Here is an 11,823-nt window from a genome sequence, read left to right as displayed (position 1 = left end):
AAAACTTGCCATGGGAAAAAGGCCTTTGCTGCCCACTGCAACAGGAGGGATGCAGAGACAATAAGGTCCTATGTGGAGGCCAACAAGTGCATTTTTTACCCACTTCTTCACGAAGGCCTCCCCTACCGCTCAAACTTACACACTCCACTGCAACTGCATTGTCTTGTCTACCTGGCACTTGGCCAAAGGGAATGGGCTCATTCAAGTTCTTGGCTCCTCCCTAGGTAGCCCACATCCAAGGAATGCATGATGCAGGACACAGAAACCTGTCCATGCCATCAATATGGACCAACTCTTAAGGGCCACCCAGCTCCAGAGCTCCCTGGAAGCCGTACTGAGAAGTTTAGATCTTTGTCCTGATGCTGACGGGAAGCCTGTAAGAGGGTTTAATGTCAAAAGATGACACAATCAAATTTTTAAGATTTAGCCAGGATACACAGAGAGGGTGGAGGTGACAGAGGCACATCCCTGTCTCTGAGCTATGCTCCTGCTTCTTTCCCAGTGGCTTTCGATATTTTTGGAACTGGGTCACATTGTGAACTCCCACTATAACTGCACACTCTCTCCCAGAACACTACCAAAGACGCACCTAGTTTTGAAAATCATTTCACGCAACCTATTAACTCACGTTCAGAATTCTTGGTCTATTGTCTCCTGTTACAGGTGGGTCCATCGGGGGTTACAGGAGGAGTTAATTTGCCAAGTTACCCTGAAGAAGTCTCAGTTGAATGAGCAGAACTGGGTGTAAGAAAGCTCTGAAAAGGTGGCCTGGACAGGTTGAAGTAGAAAGGGCTTGTCCTAATTCCAGATTACCTTTCATGTTCCTGAAGGAGAGAAGCTTCTCTTTTATGGGTTTAAGCAAGCCCAAGCATTTAATTCCTCTTTTCCAGAAAAGCTCTATGAAATTACAAATAGTTACTGGTCCTGGAAAACATGAAAAAGGGCCACCTGTGGGCACGAGGTCTGAACACTCTCTGTATTATGAACGGATGAGCTCTGCTGGAACCAAGTTCCACATCAATCAAGACCACCGTTCAACATCTGTACAGAGAAGACAGAGGGGACCTGAGGGGATCATCTACTTAGCTGGAGAACTCACCTCAAAGCTTGATAATTTATAAACTGCCTTAACGCAAGAAGAGAACTGTTGAATTATTAAATTAGCCCATTAAACTAGGTTTTGAGTGTTAAAAGGTTACCAACATCCTTAACGGATGTGTAATGAAATACCATAAAGTTCTTTAAGAGACATCAAAGAATCCTTGCAACATATGGTAGAATAGAAAAGCATATAAAACTCATACTCTGAACAATAAAATTACAGGAGAAAATAATTTGGAAATTGAAAAGCTCTCCAGTGGAATCTGAGATTAAAGTCACAAGTGTGAGGATACATCAAATTCAGAAAAGAATGCCATGAGCCACGAAAAAAACGGGGAGAGACAAACAGTATTGTTAATAATGGCCATCGTAAAAGCACCATGTGGTTACAGAAAGTCCCCTTTAACTGACAGTTCTAATCCCCCTGGATGAGTAGGGGTTGCCAATGGCATTATCTTCTGATGCGATGCTTAGAAAGTGCAGATGCCTCAAACACCAGGTTTCACAACTCTCGATCTCTTCTCCACAACTGAAACAATTCACCAAATGTTGGATTAACGAGGTCATAAAACTTCAAGTCGGTACTTCACAACTTAATATCCTCGGTTCTTCACTAGGGTTTGGGTCCTGTGCCTTGCCTGCGACCCCTACGCGTTGTCTTCTCTGTGTAAGTCTGTGTCCTTGTTTCTCTTCAGTGCTTTTGTCCATTTCCGTTTCCCTCCGTCGCTATTCCTCCTCCAACAGTTTCACTCTCTTCTGCGGCAGCCTGTTTCAATCCCCGCCGGTTTTTCTCCCCACACTTTCTGATGACCCTCTAACTCCGCAGATTTCTGCGTCCTTCCCCGCCATCTCCGTCCACACCCTGACGGACGGCCACCCTGCGGCCAACGGCCTGCACCCACCTCCCTAGTGACGACTGTGCCCGACGCAGTATGGGGTTGGGGGCGCGGGGGACACTCGGCAGTCAGAGAAAGGTTCTGAGCAGGAAAGTGACCGGCAAGGATATCGGGGTCTGCAAGGGCCACAGGCAGAACGGCTTGGCCCGAACCTGCCTCGGAGCGATTTTAACCGAAAACGACCACAGACCCCCGGGACCCGCCCCGAGAGAAAGGACTCGGAACGTCTTAGAGCCAGGCCGCGAGAGATGAAAGGGAGAAGACGGTTCAAGAATTTTACCTTACCAGGCGACCCCGGAACCTGGGGTGGAGCCCCAGGCACTGAGCAGCGCAACCGCTGGTGCGAACCAGAAAAATGGAGACTCACTCACCCCACAGCGCACGTTGCCCTGCTGGATCAGCTTCCGGGGCTGCAGAAAATGGCGCACGCGCGTGCGTCGCGGGGCGGTGCCGGGGCGTGTCCAGGACACATCCGGTGGGGCGGGTCCAGCGCACCACTCTCCTCCTAGCGTCTGCGGGTCTGTTTTCTCTTCCGGCCGCGCGCTTTCGGGTTCCGCTTTTGGATTCCGTCCGATCCCTCTGGTGTCGTTTCGAGCCAGGCTGGGTGCAACCTCAGGGAAGGGTGGGTCGCTTCTATTGGGAGCGGCGGTATTTCGTTGAGCCCGGTGCCAGGGGAACCAATTGGGGGGGGGGGGCGGGTTGGGGGGGGGGGTGAGAGAAAAGTCTTTAGAGAGCGGTGGACATGCGCTCTAGGGGGGAGGCGGAGCAGTGTGGGGACCTGGCCCCCGGGATCCTCGTGGGTCGACTGAGACCCGGATAATGACAGCTCCTTGTTTAATGAAGTAAAAGCCGGGGTGGTCAGTGTCGGTGATGGACGCTAGAATGCGACACGCACAACTGTTCTGGGGGGCGGGGGGCGCCTGTGTGGCTCAGTAGGTTAAGCCTGACTTTGGTTCTGGTCCTGATCTCCCTACGGTGGGTTGGAGCCTCCCATCGGGCTCTGTGCTGACACCTCAGAGCTTGGAGCCTGCTTTGGATTCTGTCTCCTTCTCTCTCTGCCCCTACCTCGCTCGCACTCTCTCTCTTTCAAAACTAAAATAAACATGAAAAGAAATAAACACTGTCCTGTGGGAATTGTGCTGTTCGATATTAACTCGTCATCAGACTTTTCACTCAACTGTCACTTCTCGCCATCCCTTGCACTGCACTCCAGGCTTTCCCCGCCGGGCCTTGGGCTGTGGGACGGAGGGCTGGCACGTTGCTTTAAAGGAATAAAAGTTTCTGCGTCAATGGGTGTTGATTAAGGTCTCTCTCTTAAATTGGATACTCAACTCCACACCTCTCCAGATGAATTACAAATCCAAATGTCTTTGAGACCTACCAGTGGGACCTGTAGGTGCTTAAGCCCTTAACTGCCAAATTTCATTGCAATTTTAATTAAACAAAGTGTTTGTTCTCAGGTATTTTAGAAGCCTATTTTTTTTCTTGAAAATTAGAGTTTTAAAAATCTATTTATTTTGAGAGAGAGCACGGGAGGGAATGCAAGCGGGAAGGGGCAGAGAGCTAGATCTTGAATCCAAAGCAGGCTCTGAGCAGAGCCCTCTGTACGCCGCCCCTCACCCCATGTCTGGACTGGATATCGCAAACCCTGAGATATGACCTCAGCCGAAACGAAGAGTCCCTGGCTCAGCCAACTGAGACACCCAGGTACCCAGAAAATTAGATATTTTAACCGAACCTTTTGTTTCCTGTTTCTGATTGCTTGGTGTCAAGGGCAGATAAGGAGGCTTCTAAAAGGTGGACTCCTGGGGCGCCTGGATGGCTCAGTCGGCTAAGCGTCCGACTTCAGCTCAGGTCACGATCTCACACTCCGTGAGTTTGAACCCCGCGTCGGGCTCTGGGCTGATGGCTCAGAGCCTGGAGCCTGCTTCCAGTTCTGTGTCTCCCTCTCTCTCTGCCCCTCCCCCGTTCATGCTCTATCTCTCTGTGTCTCAAAAATAAATAAACGTTAAAAAAAATTTAAAAAAAAAAAATAAAAAGTGGACTCCTTCGGAGAGATTAACTTTTCCTAGTACTGATGAAATTCTGGTTTTGATTTCCACAAACATATAAGGATTTCTGTTCTGTATGTAAATGGTGCAAGCAAATTCTACCACTAGTGTTTCACGTTTTCAGCAGCGTCATATACACTCTTAATAATTTTTAATAGGAAATGTGCCAGTTAATAGCTCCTCTTCTGTTTCCTGTGGAAATTCTGAAGGTGGTGCTGGCTGCATTTGCTTTTCACATCCTCTCTATTATGTGACTGCCCCTTCCAGGGCTTAAATCTCTGCAAGGAGTGAATTAAAAAGTAACTACACGTTGTCTAATAGTTTACAATAGTTTATAGGTATCTTGTCATTTTAGACAGTTGTGTATTCCTGTTGTGTATTCCTTCTGCAGCGTGCAGAGACGATCCTGGACACAATAAGGTCAGGGCTCCAGAGAACAAAAGAGCTGACTGTTAAGAAAAAAAAAAAAAACATGGAGTGATTAGAGCACAGGGGTTCAGCTCCCACCAACTGGGATTTTCAGAAAGAGCCAAATGACATGAAAAGGTGGAAGAGGGAGCTTAAAAAGACACAAAGGTGCTTACCAAGACAAGGATGCCTTGGGAAGACCTTACCTCTGGGGAAATTCTGGAGATGTTGTTCCTGTAAATGTGCTGGACCCACTGCTTGTATCTTAAAAGCTTGAAAACTAGGGAGATGCTGCCCCAGGGCATGAATCCCAAATGGCTGACAGGAGGGAAGGTTAAAAGTGGTGATTGTGTGATCTTGGTATTCAGCACCCCCAGTCATGTTTCTATGTGATGTTTTCACGGTTCAGTCAGTCACAGGAAGATTGAAAGTGGTATTTACCACCAAGTTACGATTGGGCAGCTGACTGTTAGAGAGGCACGCAGAGCCTCTATTTTAAGTTCTATCATCTTGGAGTTCCTGGGGCCAATCGTGATGTCCTGGAAGACACTCAAGAAGCAGGTACTGCCAATGGATACACCACTGTCCACTCGGAACATACAAAACAAGTTGCATCAAAACTCAATGAGGATGTTTTTGTGCCTATTCTTCAGTATTCTGTAAGATTTTTACAGTCACATTGATAGTTTGAAGAAACTGATCGTACCTATATCAGGATCAAACTAAATTTATAAATTAGCTAAAGGAGAATTGACCTTTCTATAATATTGAGTTTTTCCACCCAAGAACATGATGTAAATTTCCATTCATTTATTTCTCCTTTCCTATATTTCAGGAATTTTTTTCCCCATATAGGCTTTACACATTTTTGTTAGATTCATTCCTGGTTACTTTATTTCATTTTATTTTTTTACAACAATATTTGTTTGCATGTTTGTTCATTTATTTGAGAGACAGAGAGAGAGAAAGGGGGGGAGAGAAAGAATCCCAAGCAAGCTCGATGCTCAGCACAACAAGACACAGGGCTCAATCCCATGACCCTGGTATCACAACCTGAGCTGAAATTAAAAGTCATATTGTTAACTGACTGAGTCCCCTATTCCCCTCTTTCATTTTATATTACACTTTTGTAATTGGAGACACTCCTGCTAAAACTCATAAATGATTCTTTGTTGTACATAGGTTATTGTAGAAACATATGCTATGTACAGGGGCACCTGGGTGGCTTACTTGGTAGGGCCTGCCACTCTTGACCTCAGGATCATGACCCATCTTGGTTGTAGTGATTACTTAAAAATATAATCTTAAAAATAATACCCTATGTACAAAAGCCTATTGTTTTTGTATATCAGCAGTATAACCCATTAGCATACTGAATTGTTTTCCAAGTGGATTTTCTATGAGTTCCTTTATGTTTCCAGAGGTATACTTGTATCATATGAAAACATAATTCTAGGTCTTTCTTTCGAATTCCTCTGCCATTTTAAATGGCCCTGGCTAACCCTGCAACACAGTGATAAATAAATAGAACGGGTGATCACGTACTTTTTTTACTGTGGTTTTCTGGCCTTAGTGGAGTATCTCTAGTGATTTCCTATGAGCAGGATGAAGACTTTGTTTTCTCAAGTTTGGAAAGATTCTAAAGAATTTCCTAGTGTTTTGATTTAACATTCTTACATGATGAATTCTTGCAAAAAATGTTTTTGTAACTGTGAGTAAGATTTCTTGATTTCTCTTCATAAATATGATGAAGCATACTAATGAACTTCCTAATAATGAATCATTCTTGAATTGGAGACACAAATTTCTTTGCTCATCATATTTTTGTTGTATTTCTCAGGGGTTTGGGGCTACATTATTTTACATGGTACCATCTGTAGGAAAAGGTGACATCTTTCTGTGGTATTCTTTTTGGTACAAACTTTAGGATGCTTTAGTTTCAGAATTTTATGTGATGTATAAAGATAATTTGGAAATGTTACTTCCTCTTTGATGTTCTTGAATTGAGTAAGTAGCATTAGCTTACCTGGTATTTAAAAGAATGGAAGAATCTGGCGGCTAATCTGATCCAGGTGCTTTTCTTCATAAGGGACTCTGATAAATGTCTTCCTCTTCTCTATGGATTTTGATCTGTTTAAATTCCCTCCTACTGAAGTCAATTTTGGCAAAATGTATTTTCCTAGTAAATGTCCATTTTATGTAGGCTTTCTAGTTAATTTGTTTTGAGTTGGAGAAGTGGAACAAGTTATTTTTAATCTCACTTACTGACCTCATGTCCTTTATTTCCCTTCATTGAAAATTTAAAATGAATTGCAGATATTGAAAATTTTAAACATAGAAAATCCTTCTTGAGTCATTTGGAGGATTCTTTCTCTCTACCCATAAATTAAATGGTGGTGGTACTTGGGTCTGAAGACTAACAAAGAATTAGACAGGAGTAAAAGAAATTCTCAGGGAGGCACAGAATCCAGTGAGGCTGGTCTTTAGTGGCTCAGACCTCGGCATTTCCTCTTCCATGTGAGACCCTGTCTGCTTCCAGAAATAACGGAAAAGGAAGAGTCTCTCTCAAACACTCCAACAGTCACTTTGGATATGTTCACTAGAAACTTCTAATAGATCCTGGTAACTAAAGAGTTTTTCAGAACCATTCTCAGTTCCCCAAGTGTTGAACTATCACTGTCACTACAGCTGACATGATGACGGCAATTCTTTGGGGAGGTGAGGTCACAGAATCACTAACCTCTATCTCAGGGTTTGGCTTCCTCCCTCCCACACATGCTTTGCCTGCTACTTTACACCCAGCTTCCAGTCCTGGCAGCAGGAAGGAGTCTGTGAGAATCTTCTAGTTTAGTGTGAGAGCACAGTCTCTAAGGTTGGGAGATGCGGCAGGAATCTGGGTAGGTGAGCATGTCTGGGAAAGAATCTTCCGGCACAGGCTGAGCTTGAGAGAGACTGCTCAATCAGTGCATGACTGCTGATGATGTAATTCACCAAAATCCTCATTGAAGGGGTGCTTTGTGTTTGATCCAAGTGCTGTCAGAGGCTGAATTTTATGCTGCTTCAAGATTATAATTTCAGGGAGCACTGGGGTGGCTCAGTCGTTTACACATCCAACTCTCGACCTCAGCTCAGTTCTTGATCTCAGGGTCATGAGCTCCAACCCCTCACTGGGCAGGGACAGTCTACTTAAAAAAAAAAAAATCAATCTTTCAGAATTTGTCTGCTATTCAATGCCATGAGCAAGAGTCACAGAGACATTTTCAGGAGCAATACTGGGAGCCCTGGGAAGGCATGTGCATGTTACAATAAGTATGATGGAACTAACTGAAATACCTGATTCACAGCAGAAACAGCGTGACTCAATGCGAATTGCTGAAATTTACTCTTCTGTAACTTGAGTTTCATGTGCTTAATGGAGACAGTAAATGTGTCTCTACTGAAAATCTCTGTGGACTCTTGATATGTGAGAGAATCTTCTTTCCTAAAATTAGGAAAGATCCTTTAAGAAAAAGATAACATCACTATAGAGGGTTTTAAAGAGCAAAGTATTAAGGACTTTATTTTTACATTTTAATTTCATTTTAAAATAATAAATTAATTTAAAATATAATCTCATCAAGGAAAAAAAAAGCAATTTTAAGCCATGTTTCTTCTGGTGAAAATCACTTCAATAGTATTCCCAGCTCACCACTCACCTATCTTGCTTTTCAATTCATTAGATGCCCATGATTCCAAGTCTTCAAATTCCATATTGCAGATTTGTTTTATTTACTTATTTTAATAGCTTTTCCAAATCAAATATCAATTTGAGTTTCCATTTGTTTACTCTAAAACAAGAAACATACAGGGATGTGATCTTTAAATAGGATTAACTTATTTTATGCCCTAACACGCTTTATCACTATGTGATATTTCATGTCCTATATGTTAGCACACAGTGCAGTTCAGCACAATAATTTGTTATGGATGCCATTGTCCTTTTGGTCCAGGAAAAAAATGAAATGAGTTCAGCTACTATCCTAACAGTTGTCTACATTAAAGAAATCTGACTGGCTCATATAAAACTATTCAGTGCAAGTATAATTTATTAAGACCTTTGAATCTTCACTCCTTAGTTATATTCGTTATAAAGGATACTTAAACAAAAGTGGGAAATGATCAAACCAGGTTTATTAAGTAAAATAAATTTAAAATATGAGAAGGCATCTGTATGTGTGTTTATGTCCATAACGAGGTTCCTGGCAGACTATAGTACAGTAGGAAGCATTCGTGTCATTGCAACTAGGCTACCCAGGTTCAAATCCTGATTCTACCGGTAGTTACATGAGTCACTTAACTTCCCATGGTTAAATTCTCCTTGTCTATAGAATGAGAGTAATGTTAGTTCCTAACTCATAGGGTTGTGAATATTATATAAGTTACAATAGGGAAAGCAGTAATAACAGTGACCCACACATTGTAAGTGCTATAAAAAGACACACATGTAACTTTGGACATCTCTTAACAAAAGACAATATAGTTTAGATGTTCATTCTGAAGGGGAAGGAAAGGTAAGTGGACATTTTATTTTCCATGAAGTCTGAAACACCTTTTCAGGCAGAACTAGCTGCCTGTGAATTTGAATACTATGTTCTAAATAATGATAGAATGGCCTCAGTGCATTTGTATATAGCAGTGATATTCCTATCCCACATTGTCATTAGAATCCTGGGCAATTTCTCCCTCTTCTATCATTAGATGTCCCTTTGCTTCAAAGGATGCAAGGCAAACCCATGACTTTGATTCTCAGGCACTTGACTGTAGCCAATTCCTTGCACATTCTCTCTAGAGGAATCCCAGAGACCATGGCACCTCTAGGGCTGAAACATTTCACCAATCATTATGGATGCTATGTTCTCTTATGTGTTCACAGAGTGGCCAGAGGTATGTCCATTTGTGTCTTCCAGGCCATCAAGATCAGCCCTGGGAACTCAAGACAGACAGAGCTTAAAGTGAAAGCTCCAAAATACATTGGCCCCTCCACTATCCTGTGTAGGGTGTTCCGCATGTTCGTAAACATGTTTTTTTCCTATTTATATGACTGGTAAATGGAACAACAAAACTATTACCAAAAGAAGTGGTTTGGTATATTCTGCTTCACAGCGTAGAGACAAGATCACAGGCTCATTAGATGCAGCAATGACATCTTTCCATGACATTTTGTGTTTGGGACACATGACCCTGCCCAGAAACTGTTTTTCTCCTTCACAGGCACAAACAGAGGGTCCAGGGTATCATTAGGAATAATCTCTCCCCGAGACCCTCCAGCGATACCGTGAGACCAGAGCTACCCAAAGCATCCTTGTTTTGGTGACCACCTTTGTACGGTTTTATGCTGTTTTGTCCATCATTTGTTTACTTGGCTCTCTTGGATAATTCTAGTTGGTGGCTGGTGAATGTCGCTGTACTATTCACTGCGTGTTTTTCAATACTAGCCCTTTGTTCTCATGAACCATGACCCCACTATATTCAGCCTGTATCTTGTCTTCTGTGGAGGAAATACTTAATTCCCTATCTCATCAGGGAATTATGAATCTTCTTTCACCTGTTCAGTCGTGGATGCATTGAGACCTCAAAGAATGTTAAGAACAAACATGTGCCATCTTCATTGCAGAGAGAGGGGTGAACAGAACACATTGACACTAGCCTAATATGAAGTAGTAAAGAGTATGGCATGTGAAATCTTCTGTAATCAATATGTGTGTACTTTTATAATTGTATTTTATTATTGGTAATAGTGCCTAAGTTAAGATTCCATAGAAGAGTCCTGAAATACTGTGAACATACTGGAAATATGTTTGAATGTGTAACTTTCAAATTAAGATATTAAATTTTCCAAGACATTAAATTCCAATTATCCAGGAATTGTAAATCCTGATTTGTGATTCAAATGGCCTGGGGTGAAGGTGGAGGGAAAACTAGGTTTTACTTATTGTTGGCTTTGGAGGCTATGTTGTGAATATTATGCCTCATATCTAAGAGAAATTGGAGATGTTTCAATATGATAATGTTTATGGAGCAAGATGAGGGTATGAAAATATTTTCTGCTCAACATTTGAAGAGTAAACTGCAGTGGACAAAGAAGAACATAGGAAGAGTTGTCAGCTAAATTTTCCAAAAAGTGCAGGTGTGAGGCAGCCAGTAAACAGATTGGGTATGTGGGAAAAGACTGAATGGACTATTGAGATGTTTAGAAGGTAGACTGTTCTGTGTTAAATCTTGATGGCAGTTGGATGTGTTGGCTAGGAAGAGATTTCAAGATGGACTTCTGCTTTTCCAACCTGACGATACAAGATGTTACAGAGGACCATTTCATCAAGCTTGGTGCAGGAGACGAGTAGCAATTTGAAGGTGGAGTATATGAACATATTTTGTTTAACAAGGATAGTATTGCTTTTGAAAACACCACCAAGGCAATGTAGACACCATTGAAAGGAGAAAAAGAAGAGAAAACTGCAACCTAGAACTATTTAAGGAGGGCCTGACTGGCTCAGTCAGTATAGCATGCATCCCTTAATCTCTGGATTGTGACTTTGAGCTCCATATTGGGTGTAGAGATTACTTAAAAATAGAACATTTCTTAAATGAAATATTTTAGGGGTACCTAGGTGGCTCAGTCCATTGGGGATCTGACTTTGGCATGGGTCATGAACTCACCATTCGTGAGTTCCCCCACAGAACTTCAAAAAGGGGACTGGACACCTGTGAAAGCCACCTACATGATCAGATGGAATCACTCAGCAGCACAGCCTCTGGGGAGAGTTAGGAGTCTGTCTGGAGATTGAGTTCAGTCATATGGCCAATGATTTAATCATTCATGCCTAGGTAGTGGCGCTTGGATTAAACACCTGGAGAAGATACTGGGAGTTTATTGGTGGGGGACAAAAGCTACTGTATGGGGAATCCTCCCAAACCGTGCTCTATGGATGCCTTCATCTGGATCTTTACTGCTATCCTTTACAATAAAATGAGAAATGACAAAACTAAAACAATTTAGTAATGAGTTTGCTGTCTTTTATTCCAGGGAAGACAACCCTTGATTGAGGGGAGGACAGAGCCTCACATGCAGTGAGTGGAGTGCTCTTCCTGGGGGATTTGGGGCAAGATTGAGTTTTAGAAGAGGCAGTGCAGAAACAGTGCATGATTGGCTGGGAGGTCAGGGATTTCCTTAGAAGGAAGACTAGCAGGTGTTTTCTAGGGCATGGTCAGCTACCTGAAACTGAGTTGGAGGACTGTGATTGGCTCCCTTGCTGGATGTGTCATATAAGAGCAGGCTGATTTAGGTTTAGATTTGTGATGTGAGTGGGGCCACTGGGGTGGCCTCCATT

At 42.7% G+C, this 11,823-nt stretch overlaps 1 protein-coding gene and 1 pseudogene across 1 annotated transcript in view; both read left to right on the top strand.

The window, feature by feature from the left end:
* LOC106972991 (zinc finger protein 677-like) overlaps positions 1-11,823 on the top strand; it is a 433,591-nt gene that overhangs the window by 210,167 nt on the left and 211,601 nt on the right. The window lies entirely within an intron of this gene.
* LOC128313283 (vomeronasal type-1 receptor 2-like) lies at positions 9,012-9,985 on the top strand (annotated as a pseudogene).

This window comes from Acinonyx jubatus, chromosome E2, assembly GCF_027475565.1.
Source record: "Acinonyx jubatus isolate Ajub_Pintada_27869175 chromosome E2, VMU_Ajub_asm_v1.0, whole genome shotgun sequence".
Classification (NCBI taxonomy): domain Eukaryota; kingdom Metazoa; phylum Chordata; class Mammalia; order Carnivora; family Felidae; genus Acinonyx; species Acinonyx jubatus.
Note: the sequence above shows the minus strand (reverse complement) of the source record. Positions and strands in the feature narration are given on the sequence as shown.